Genomic DNA, 9,848 nt, shown 5'->3' on the forward strand with positions numbered 1-9,848 from the left:
GAAATCCACAGAAAATCAGGTCAGAGCTTCCACCCTTAGCATGTGGCTTTTATCTGCAGAGTTGCAGGGCGCCTTAGGTTGGGTTCCCCCGGAGGCCCTGAGACAAGGATTCATGTGCAGGGAGTTTATTTGGAAGATGAACCCAGGAGGGTAGGATAGTATGGAAGTGAGACAGAAAAGAAAGCCAATACAGGATGCTTTAATGAGTGGGCTGTTGCTGCGGGCAACTGGGGTTCAGTCTCTCTAGGGACCTCAGGGCACTCTCTCTGCCCCCAGCATGTGTAGCTCATGCCTCAAAGTTGTCTCACCTGAAAGCCAAGAAGCTTGGATGTTTACGCACCAACTGCCATCTGTCATTGAAGGCTGTTTCCAGGGTCATTAACTCTTAAGGCATTTCCAACCTGCCACACGCACACACATAGGCTAAGCACGATCCTGTAGCCAGCTCAAGCCCTCCAACAGAGTCACAGGAGCCTTCAATAGGAAGCCTGTGATGAATATCAACAATGGTGAGTGTCCAGGGGCTACGGACAGAGCACTGACAGCACCTGCTACACTGAACAGCTGCTTCTCCTTCAGCACCACGTCTGCATTCCAGGCAGGGAAAAGGGTAGAAGGTCAAAGGGCAAAAGACATACCAGCTGAGTCTGTACCTTTTTATCAAGAAGGCTGTAGCTTTCCAGAACCCTGACCTGACTTTCAGTATTCAGCTGCCAGGACTGGGTTACAGCACTACCTGCAGTAGCTGTGAGAAAGCCTAGGAAGATGAAACTGTCTATTTTTTCACTGGATACATTGCCCCAAAGGGTTCTAGTACTAAGCAAGCAGGGAAGAACAGAAGTTGTAGGCAACTGGTAATGGGCAACAAGGCCATCTTCACATGAATTACGGAGCAAAATGTGGTTTGTGTTAGATAAAATGGCTAGTCATGTTCCTTGAAGATATCCACCTGTGTGGATGAAGAATGTCACTATCATATCAATAAACAAAGGATGTTGTAGCCAGTGAGCCATCAGCCATCGCAGCCATCCTAACCGCACCCTGAGGGGATTGAGGATGGAGAAAAATTGGATACTGGCCCTGGCTGGTTAAGATGCCTGTCAGAGGAATGCTTTCAATGAGCCCAGACTCTTGCATCTTCCCCTACACAGAGAAGTGTTAAGTTCATTAACTCGAGATGTCTGATTTTTCTTTAATTAACAGTAATCTTTTGATACTCCAACTACCTGGTCTTGGTTGCAAAAACGCCTCTGTGCCCTGGCTCCTCCCTTCTTCAAAATAGTCCCTCAGAGCTGTCTGAAAACCTGTCTCCCAGGCTTACATCCACAGAATGAAACATAATTCTCAGCTTTTAGGTTTTGTGCTTTTTTTTCCCCAGCTGACACATGCATGAATAAAGCAAGAATCAGAAATAATAAATCTTAGGTTAAATCTTGAAGCCACCACTTATATTGTCTCTAATACACGTGGCTCAAGCACAGACAGACAAGTTATGGGATTTTACAGGGACATAATTAGATTATCAGTCTATTTATTGATTAACAGATATTTACTGGCCACCTGCTATGAGCAAACAATAACAAAGTTCCTAGAGGACAAGAAGTTTGGCCTATTAGAGAAAGAGAAGAAAGAAGCCTGGGCCACAAGGAAGTTGTGGCTCAGTGGAAACAAACCCGACTAGTAACCATGAGGATGCGGATTCCATCCCTGGCCTCATTCAGTGGGTTAAGGATCCAGCGTTGCGGTGAAATGCGTAGGTTGCAGAGGGGGCTCAGGTCTGGCGTTGCTGTGGCTGTGGTGTAGGCCAGCAGCTGCAGCTCCGATTCAGCCCCCAGCCTGGAAACTTCCATACGCCATGGGTGCAGCCCTGAAAGCGTTCCCCACCCCCACCCCCGTCCCAGAAAAAGAAAGAAAGAAACCCGTGTAGCTATAAAAGTGTGTGGGGCGGCGGGGTGGCAAGAAGCAGGCAGGGGCCTAAGATTGAAAGATTTCAGGGCTCTTCTTGGCTGTCCCCAGAAATGCATTTCTTAGCAAAATTGCTAGCAGTACCTAATTTGGAAGAGATTTACCAGTTTAGGGAGGAAAGTTGGATCATTCAGTTCATTTTGCCCTGAAGTCATCTGCAGCTAAAAACCCTGATTGTGTTAATTTGCTTTAAGGAATTAAACTCCTTCAGAGCCCCTTAAGTTCCAATAATGTTCTTGAGTTTTCATGTTTTCACTGGAACCTATTGATTAGGAACTATATATGTAAGTATACATGTCGCTCCATCTGCCTGGATGACCATGGCTGCTGCCAGCGTGCTGCTGCTTCCTGACAGCTGGGAACACTGCTCTGCCTCCTGCTCAGCTGTATGAGAAGGAGGACTCAAGTGTCCTAAGTGATGATAAATCAGCCTTCAAGGGGATCTCCTTACCATAGAAGAGCCACCCTCTGGGAAATAGTTTATCCCGAAGCAGAAGGGAAGTTTATCAGGAGGAACCTCCTCTGAGGGGTAGTTTTGCCGTGTGAATTTCATTGCTCCCGCAGAAACTGCAGGCAGTTGGACCATGCCTAGAACTACTCTGCTCAAGCCCCTTGACCCTTGACCCTTTGAACACATAAGACCACGCCTGTTCAGTTTTTCAACAGATGTTGCACACAAACAAAAGACTATATCATGAGCAAAATCAGAGGTGATCCCTGTTCTTGGGAACTGCCAGCCTATGGGAAGATGGATCCTATTCAAATAGTCACATATAGGATAGATAAAACCTGAGAGGTGTGCTGGAAAATGATTCTATAAGAGCCTGGAACGAAGGGGTCTGATCTAATCAGAGGTCATGGAAGCCTCCCCAAAGAAGTGACACTGGAAGCAGCAGGCATGGCTTCAGGGCTTGTTGTGTTTGTCTCCTGAGCCAGAGACTATGAATTTAACTCATGAGCCCTGCTTAAAAGGAATTTATAGACCAGTTGGAAAAGTAAGATGTTCCTGCAAATAAACCACCTGAAAGAGACAGTGCTAAGTGGATTAACACTAGAGAATAAAACTTGAAGGAGTTAAAGATGAAAAGTGAGTGGTAGGAGTTCCCTTTGTGGCTCCGTGGAAACAAACTGGACTAGTAGTATCCATGAGGATGTGGGTTCGATCTCTGGCCTTGCTCAGTGGGTTAAGGATCTGGCATTGCCATGAGCTGAGGTGTAGGTCACACACACCGCTCTGAACCCACATTGCTGTGGCTGTGGTGTAAGCCGGCAGCTCAGCTCCAATTCAACCCCTAGCCTGGGAACATCCATATGCCTCAGGTTCAGCCCTAAAAAGCAAAAAAGAAAGAGAAAAGTGAGTGGTAGCAGAGGGTGGGCAATACTTTGTGGATGGGATGAGATTTGAGCTAGACCAGGGAGGATGAATAATCCTTGGACAGGTAAGAAAAGGTGTTAATCTGGTCATGGAACTCAGAAATCTTCAGTGGCATCCTGCTGTCTAAGCAGAAAGAAAAAAAAAATCCAGTTTCTTGACCCTCTGTGTTCTGCTCCCAGCCTGTCTTTCCAAATTTACATTTTAAAGACCCTTCCACTCTCTTGGAAATATGTTAAGATTCTACCTTTTATGTTAGAGTTACTCTTACCTACAGATTTATGAACAAGTTGAGCGACAGCATCATGTTTTAGTCACCTATTTTTGTAGCCCCTTCTTTCTTTCTTTTTTTTTTTTTCTTTTTGTCTTTTAGGGCCGCACCCATGACGGCCTGTGGAGGTTCCCAGGCTAGGGGTCCATTCAGAGCTGTAGCTGCTGGCCACAGCCACAGCCACAGCAATGCGGGATCTGAGCTGCGTCTGAGACCTACACCACAGCTCATGGCAACAGCAGATCCTTAACCCACTGAGCAAGTCCAGGGATCGAACCTGCATCCTCATGGATGCCAGTCAGATACATTTCTGCTGAGCCACGACCCTTATTTCTTAGGGTAACATCTTCCATATAGAAGAAGCAGTAAATGTTTATTTAATATAATGGGATGGGAGGGTGAATCTGTTGAGCTATGGCCCACAGATTCACCCTCTGTTAACCACAGTGGTTAACAGGGGACCTAGAAGAGAAAACTTGGGAGGGGAGGCTGCCCCTTCTGCAACAGCATTGTCTTCCTCAGTTACATCATTGACTTTCAAGTTCCAAATACCATCCTCACACTGGTGACTTCACACTGGTGATTTCCAGCTCTAAATGCTCTCATCCAGACTTGTGGATCTAACACCTCCCTACTTGGCATCACTACTTGGCCAAGCATCTCTAAAAGGCATCTCAAAATTAATATGTCCAAAACAGAATTTTTGACTCCCTGCCCTTGATACCAAAAGAAAACATCAGTTTCCACCCCCACCATCACTCAGTAAATGGCACTGTCATCTAGTCATTCGCTCAAGCCAAAAATCAGTGTCATCTTTGACTCGGTTTGCCTTACTTTCAATATCCAGTAGATCAGCAAATTCTTGTTTTGCTCAAAAACCATGTATACAATCCATCCACTCTCCTCCACTTCCGTTGACATCATCCTGGCCCAAGACACTCATCTCTTGTCTGTACCACTTGATGTCTCCTACTGTTGTCCCCAGATGATCCATTCTCAACACTGTAACCAGAGTGAACTTTCAAGAGCATAAATCGCATGTCATCCTCTGCTTTTGTTTATAGTGTCACCATAACTAGAAGAAAATTGTAGAATAAAATCCATACTCCTCGCCATGGCCTACAAGACTCCGTTTGAGCTGGCTCCTTCCTGTGTCCACATTCATCGCCCACCTGTGTCGCTCATACATCCCAGCCACCATGATCTCCTTGCTATTCCTTGAACATACCAAGCTTGCTCCCACCTGAAAATTTTGGTCTTATTGTTGCCTCTGCCTAGAATATCCTCCCCCAGATTAGCCTTCCCTGGCTTCTTCTTGGCATTCAGTTCTCAGCTCTGCTGTCACCATTTCAGAGAGGCCTCCCTGACCACACAGCAGTAGGTGCCCCCAGGGTTGGGGTTAGAGCTAAATAACTCTAATAGTAAATGTTATTTTTACTATAGTTCCTGTAACTATTTGTCTTAGGCCATTCATGCTGCTATAACAAAATATCATAGACTGAGTGGATGAAAAGACAGAAATTTGGGAGTTCCTGTCGTGGCTCAGTGGTTAACGAACCTGACTAGGAACTATGAGGTTTTGGGTTCAATCCCTGACCTCGTTCAGTGGGTTAAGAATCCGGCATTGCCGTGAGCTATGGTGTGGGTCACAGACACGGCTCAGATCTGGCATTGCTGTGGCTCTGGTGTAGGCTGGCAGCAACAGCTCTAATTAGACCACTAGCCTGGGAACCTCCATATGCCACAGGTGGGGCCCTAAAAAAAACAACAACAGAAAAAAAGACAAATTTATCTCTCACAGTTCTAGAGGCTGGAAAGTCCAAGACCAAGATGCCAGCAGATTTGGTGTATGGTGAGAACTTGCTTCTTGGCTTGCAGATGGCTGTCTTGCTGTGTCCGCATGTGGTGGAAAGGGGTAAGAGAGCTTTCTGGGGTCTCTTTTAGTAGAGCACTAGTCTCCTTTATGAAGGTCCACCCCCATGACCTAATCACCTCCCAAAGACCCCATCTCCTAATAGTGTCAAATTGGGGGTTAGATTTCAAAATACGAACTTGAGGGAAGGCAAACATTCAGTCTATCACCATTAGATAATGATTATTTATTTATTTACTTGTTTAATGTCTATTTCCCCCAGCTAGAATAGCAGCTACCTGAAAACTGGAACATCACTTTATTTCCTATTGTATTACCAGCAACTAAAACAGAAGTTGGTACCAAATAGGCAATCACTATACAGTTGTTGCGTCATTGATATAGATGGACGAGTAAATACTGATTAATTGCATAAACTTAAAGAAATTATTTCACATCTTTGCCTCAATTTACCTCCTTCTCTGGTGTAGACAGACGGTAATATATTATTTGTCTTTTCTGGAACACAAAGGACGTGGTTAAGATAAATGAGTAGTCTGAAGACTTTACCACTTATTATGAGAAAAATATTAGAGTGTATGGGCAAGGAGCCATTTGAAAGTGGCAATGACAGGCTAATGGAGAAAGAAATTCATTTGTTTTATTATCCGTGAACCTCCTGGGGACTGAATAAGATGGGGGGAAATGAAATATACCCATTTGTAATATAAAGATTCATAAATACAACTTACATTAACTCGAAGTATGGTAACACTTTGTTTTTCTGGCATCAGTAGGTATTTTGCTAAGTTTTTTGTTTTTTCAGATCGTTAATGTCCCCATTGTAAGATTTTTTTCAGTTTGACTGTTAAAGGAAATAGTTTTCAAATGAATTTCACTGCCACTTTTTCTGGCGGCACACTGAACAGAGCCTTTTGTCAATAACCTGGGGATATCATTAGAAGCTTACATTCATATTTGAGTATAAAATAGTGATAAATTCTGAAATCACTTATGTATAACCTGTTATACTTCCTGAGATGTCTTCTCTGTATTGCATAGGGTTTTTCCTCTTTTCTCATTGATTTAATCAATAAGACAGCTAGTACCTGTAGGCTGGCTTCTGAGGATTCTACCCCAATAAACAAGAGAAAGGTGGTTCCTGCCCTCTTGGAGCCCATGGTCTGCTGGGAAATATTACAGTGACCAAAGAACTCCAAGTGTGACAGGAATCTCAAGGGACTGCCCTGGGGCTTGGGAAACACCTCCCCAAAAGACGGGCCTTTAGGCTGATCCCCAGACAAGTTGCTCCCCAGAAGAATGCTCCAGGCAGATGGAAAAGCATGTGCAAAGGGTGTGAACGTTGAGACAAATGTGCATTTGAGCAGAAAAAATAAGACTCAAAAGTCACCTGTAGCATCAAGAGACCAAATTGCAGACCCCTCCTCCCATAGGCCCAGGCTAGGTATCTGAGGCGTTATTCTAAAATCAAATTAAGTTCTTTTAAAAAGGGGAGTAATACGATCATCATTACACTTCAAAATATATATGTGCTAAAAGAAAACCACTAAACCTATGTTTTTGCACATATTTTTGGCTTAGATGAAGTTAAGCGGTGCCATAGTTATCAACTCCACAAACTACGGAATTGACAGGTGGTGCTCACGACCCATAGGAACAGTGCAAAAATTGCGAAGAGGATGTTCAGATCTGGGAAAGTGCAGGTTTCACAAAGGAACCTTATTATCAGAGGCCTCGTACAATATGGTACATGTAAGAGCTAGATTTAATTCAGTTCAACATTGTCTGAAACACCTGCCATACACCCAAGACCTAAGAGAAAAGTTTGTTAAGCTGGATGAACATGCCCTGGGAATGGATACCTGAGTTCCAGGCCTGCCTTGGCCACTGCCTGGACCATGGTCTCAGGCATGTTTCTTCACCCATGGACCTCGGCTTCCTCTCCTGCCGAGTAAGAGGATGCATAAACAAGCCCCTCCCCCTGGAATGCTGAGATGCACAGAGCTGAGCAGGCAGGAGGCTCAAAGGTGGGGGGATGCTCCATCACCTACTCACCAAGCGCCCTCAGACAGGTTGCTTAACTTCTGTGAACATCAGTTTACCCATTGGTGAACACTCTACCTCACAGGTGGTTGTGAGGGCTAAACACCTGGCACAGACAAAGCAATCAGAAAATATTAAGACTCAGTAATTTTACAGCTTAATATCTGTTGCCTCACACATTAGCCCACTAAAGCAGGAAAAAAAGAGGCCCCTTGTGATTTAAGAACTCATGCCACATATTACATTTTTCTCTATCCTTTTGAGACTTAGTAACATTTTGGGAAGCATCTTGCACCATCCATCTGTTCAATATTTGTGCTCTAGAATATCTTTCCTCTGACAGCTTGGCCAAACTCTGTTTTGAATGTGTTCAGTGACACCATCCCTGGTCTATTAATTCTGAGCATGTTATTACCTGAGCTTGCATGTATTAGTATAAATTCTTCTATAAACCAACATTTTTTCTTAATTTCTGAGCATCAGTGCAGAAATAGGCTTGCATGGTTTCTTTGTGGTCTCTTTGTTGACCCCAAGGGTGTTAATAACAAGTCATACACCCTCCACTTGTCATTATTTTTAAATAACTGGGTTTTAAATAAGCTTAATACATGCACATTGTTAAAAAAAAAAATGAACAGTAGAGGAGGGTTTTAGGTTAAAAAAAACCTTTTCTTTGTTCCCACCCTCTCCTCCCTAGTTATACATGCCATTATATGAACAGTATTTTATACATTCTTTCAGAAATGTTTTCCCTCCCTTCTTCCATTTCTACATATATTCTACATTATTATCTTTATTTTGCACAAATAAGGTTGTACCATCCTTCTTTCTCACCTTCCTACTGTACGTTTGTATATCATTTTATTTATTTTACGCAAATGGGATGATACCATTTAGACCTTATATCTTGGATATTTTTCCATATGAATACCTGTGGATCTGCCTCATTTTTTTTTTTTTTTGGTCTTTTTGTTATTTCTTTGGGCCGCTCCCACGGCACATGGAGGTTCCTAGGCTACGGGTCTAATTGGAGCTGTAGCTGTCAGCCTACGCCAGAGCCACAGCAACGCGGGATCCGAGCCGCGTCTGCAACCTACACCACAGCTCACGGCAACGCCAGATCGTTAACCCACTGAGCAAGGGCAGGGACCGAACCCGCAACCTCATGGTTCCTAGTCGGATTCGTTAACCACTGCGCCACGACGGGAACTCCTGCCTCATTCTTTTGAGTGGCTTTCTGGCTTCCGATTAATGGATTGTACCCTTTAACTAATCCCTGTCGTTGGGCATTTTAGGTGTTTCCAACCATTTGCTCTTACAAACATTTTGTAACAAATATCTCTTGGACATATTTCTTTGCACACTTGAGAAATTTTATCTGTAAGATAAGTAGGAGTTTTAAAACTCAGAAGAGCATCCTCCTGTGTGTTCACCAAGCCATGAGCCTGTCACTGCTACCGTCAGACCTCTAAAAAAAGCTCATTCCGAGGCTAGTGGCTGCCTTATTGGACAACACAGGTACAATCAATACCTTGAAAGGTGTTATCTTTATTGTAATCTTTACTGTGAAGATAGGTGATAATGTAGCAAAGTTTCTAATGAATATCTGACACGCTGTAGTTACCTGATAAATGATGGCTCTTAGTCATGATGCTTTCATGCTTGTGAACAACAGGTGAAGGAGCAATCTTCAAGGCCTGAAGCCAAGTATAACTAGAGTCAATAGTTTAGTATAATATTAGCAAATTTTAGGTGGCACTATTTTTATGAAATTCAACCATTTATTGAAGAAGAATGTCCAATGGAACAGGAAAATTTTCTTGGGTAGTGAAAGAAACCCTATGGAGCAATATACTTCAATTTTGGAAATTTTCTCTCGCTAGATCTCCAAGAAGCCTTGACATTTTCAACAATAAAAATCAATTCATAGTTGGTAGGTATTAATCTAAGCATTTGGAGGAAAAGAATTGACAATTTAAACAAACTAGTGTCGGTTTCAATCATAGCAGGCCGTGAGAACATAATCAGACGTTTAGGGTGCATCCATCCATCCACTCATTCATTCATTCAACAAATGTTTATTGAGTACCTGCTAGGTACCAAGCAGGGTTCCAGGTTACAGGGGATGCAATGCAAACCAAACAGATACAGGGCCTGCAATCAAATAGCCATGTGACCCTGGACAAGACTCTTGCCCTTCTTGGACTTTATCTTCCACATCTTTAAAAGAAGCTGGCTGAACTACATTATCTCCAAGGATCCTCCCAGATGGATCATTCTGTGCCTCTCAATGCATTCTTCATGGTGATCTCAGCGCAGTGCTG

This window comes from Phacochoerus africanus, chromosome 1 (assembly GCF_016906955.1).
Source record: "Phacochoerus africanus isolate WHEZ1 chromosome 1, ROS_Pafr_v1, whole genome shotgun sequence".
Lineage (NCBI taxonomy): Eukaryota > Metazoa > Chordata > Mammalia > Artiodactyla > Suidae > Phacochoerus > Phacochoerus africanus.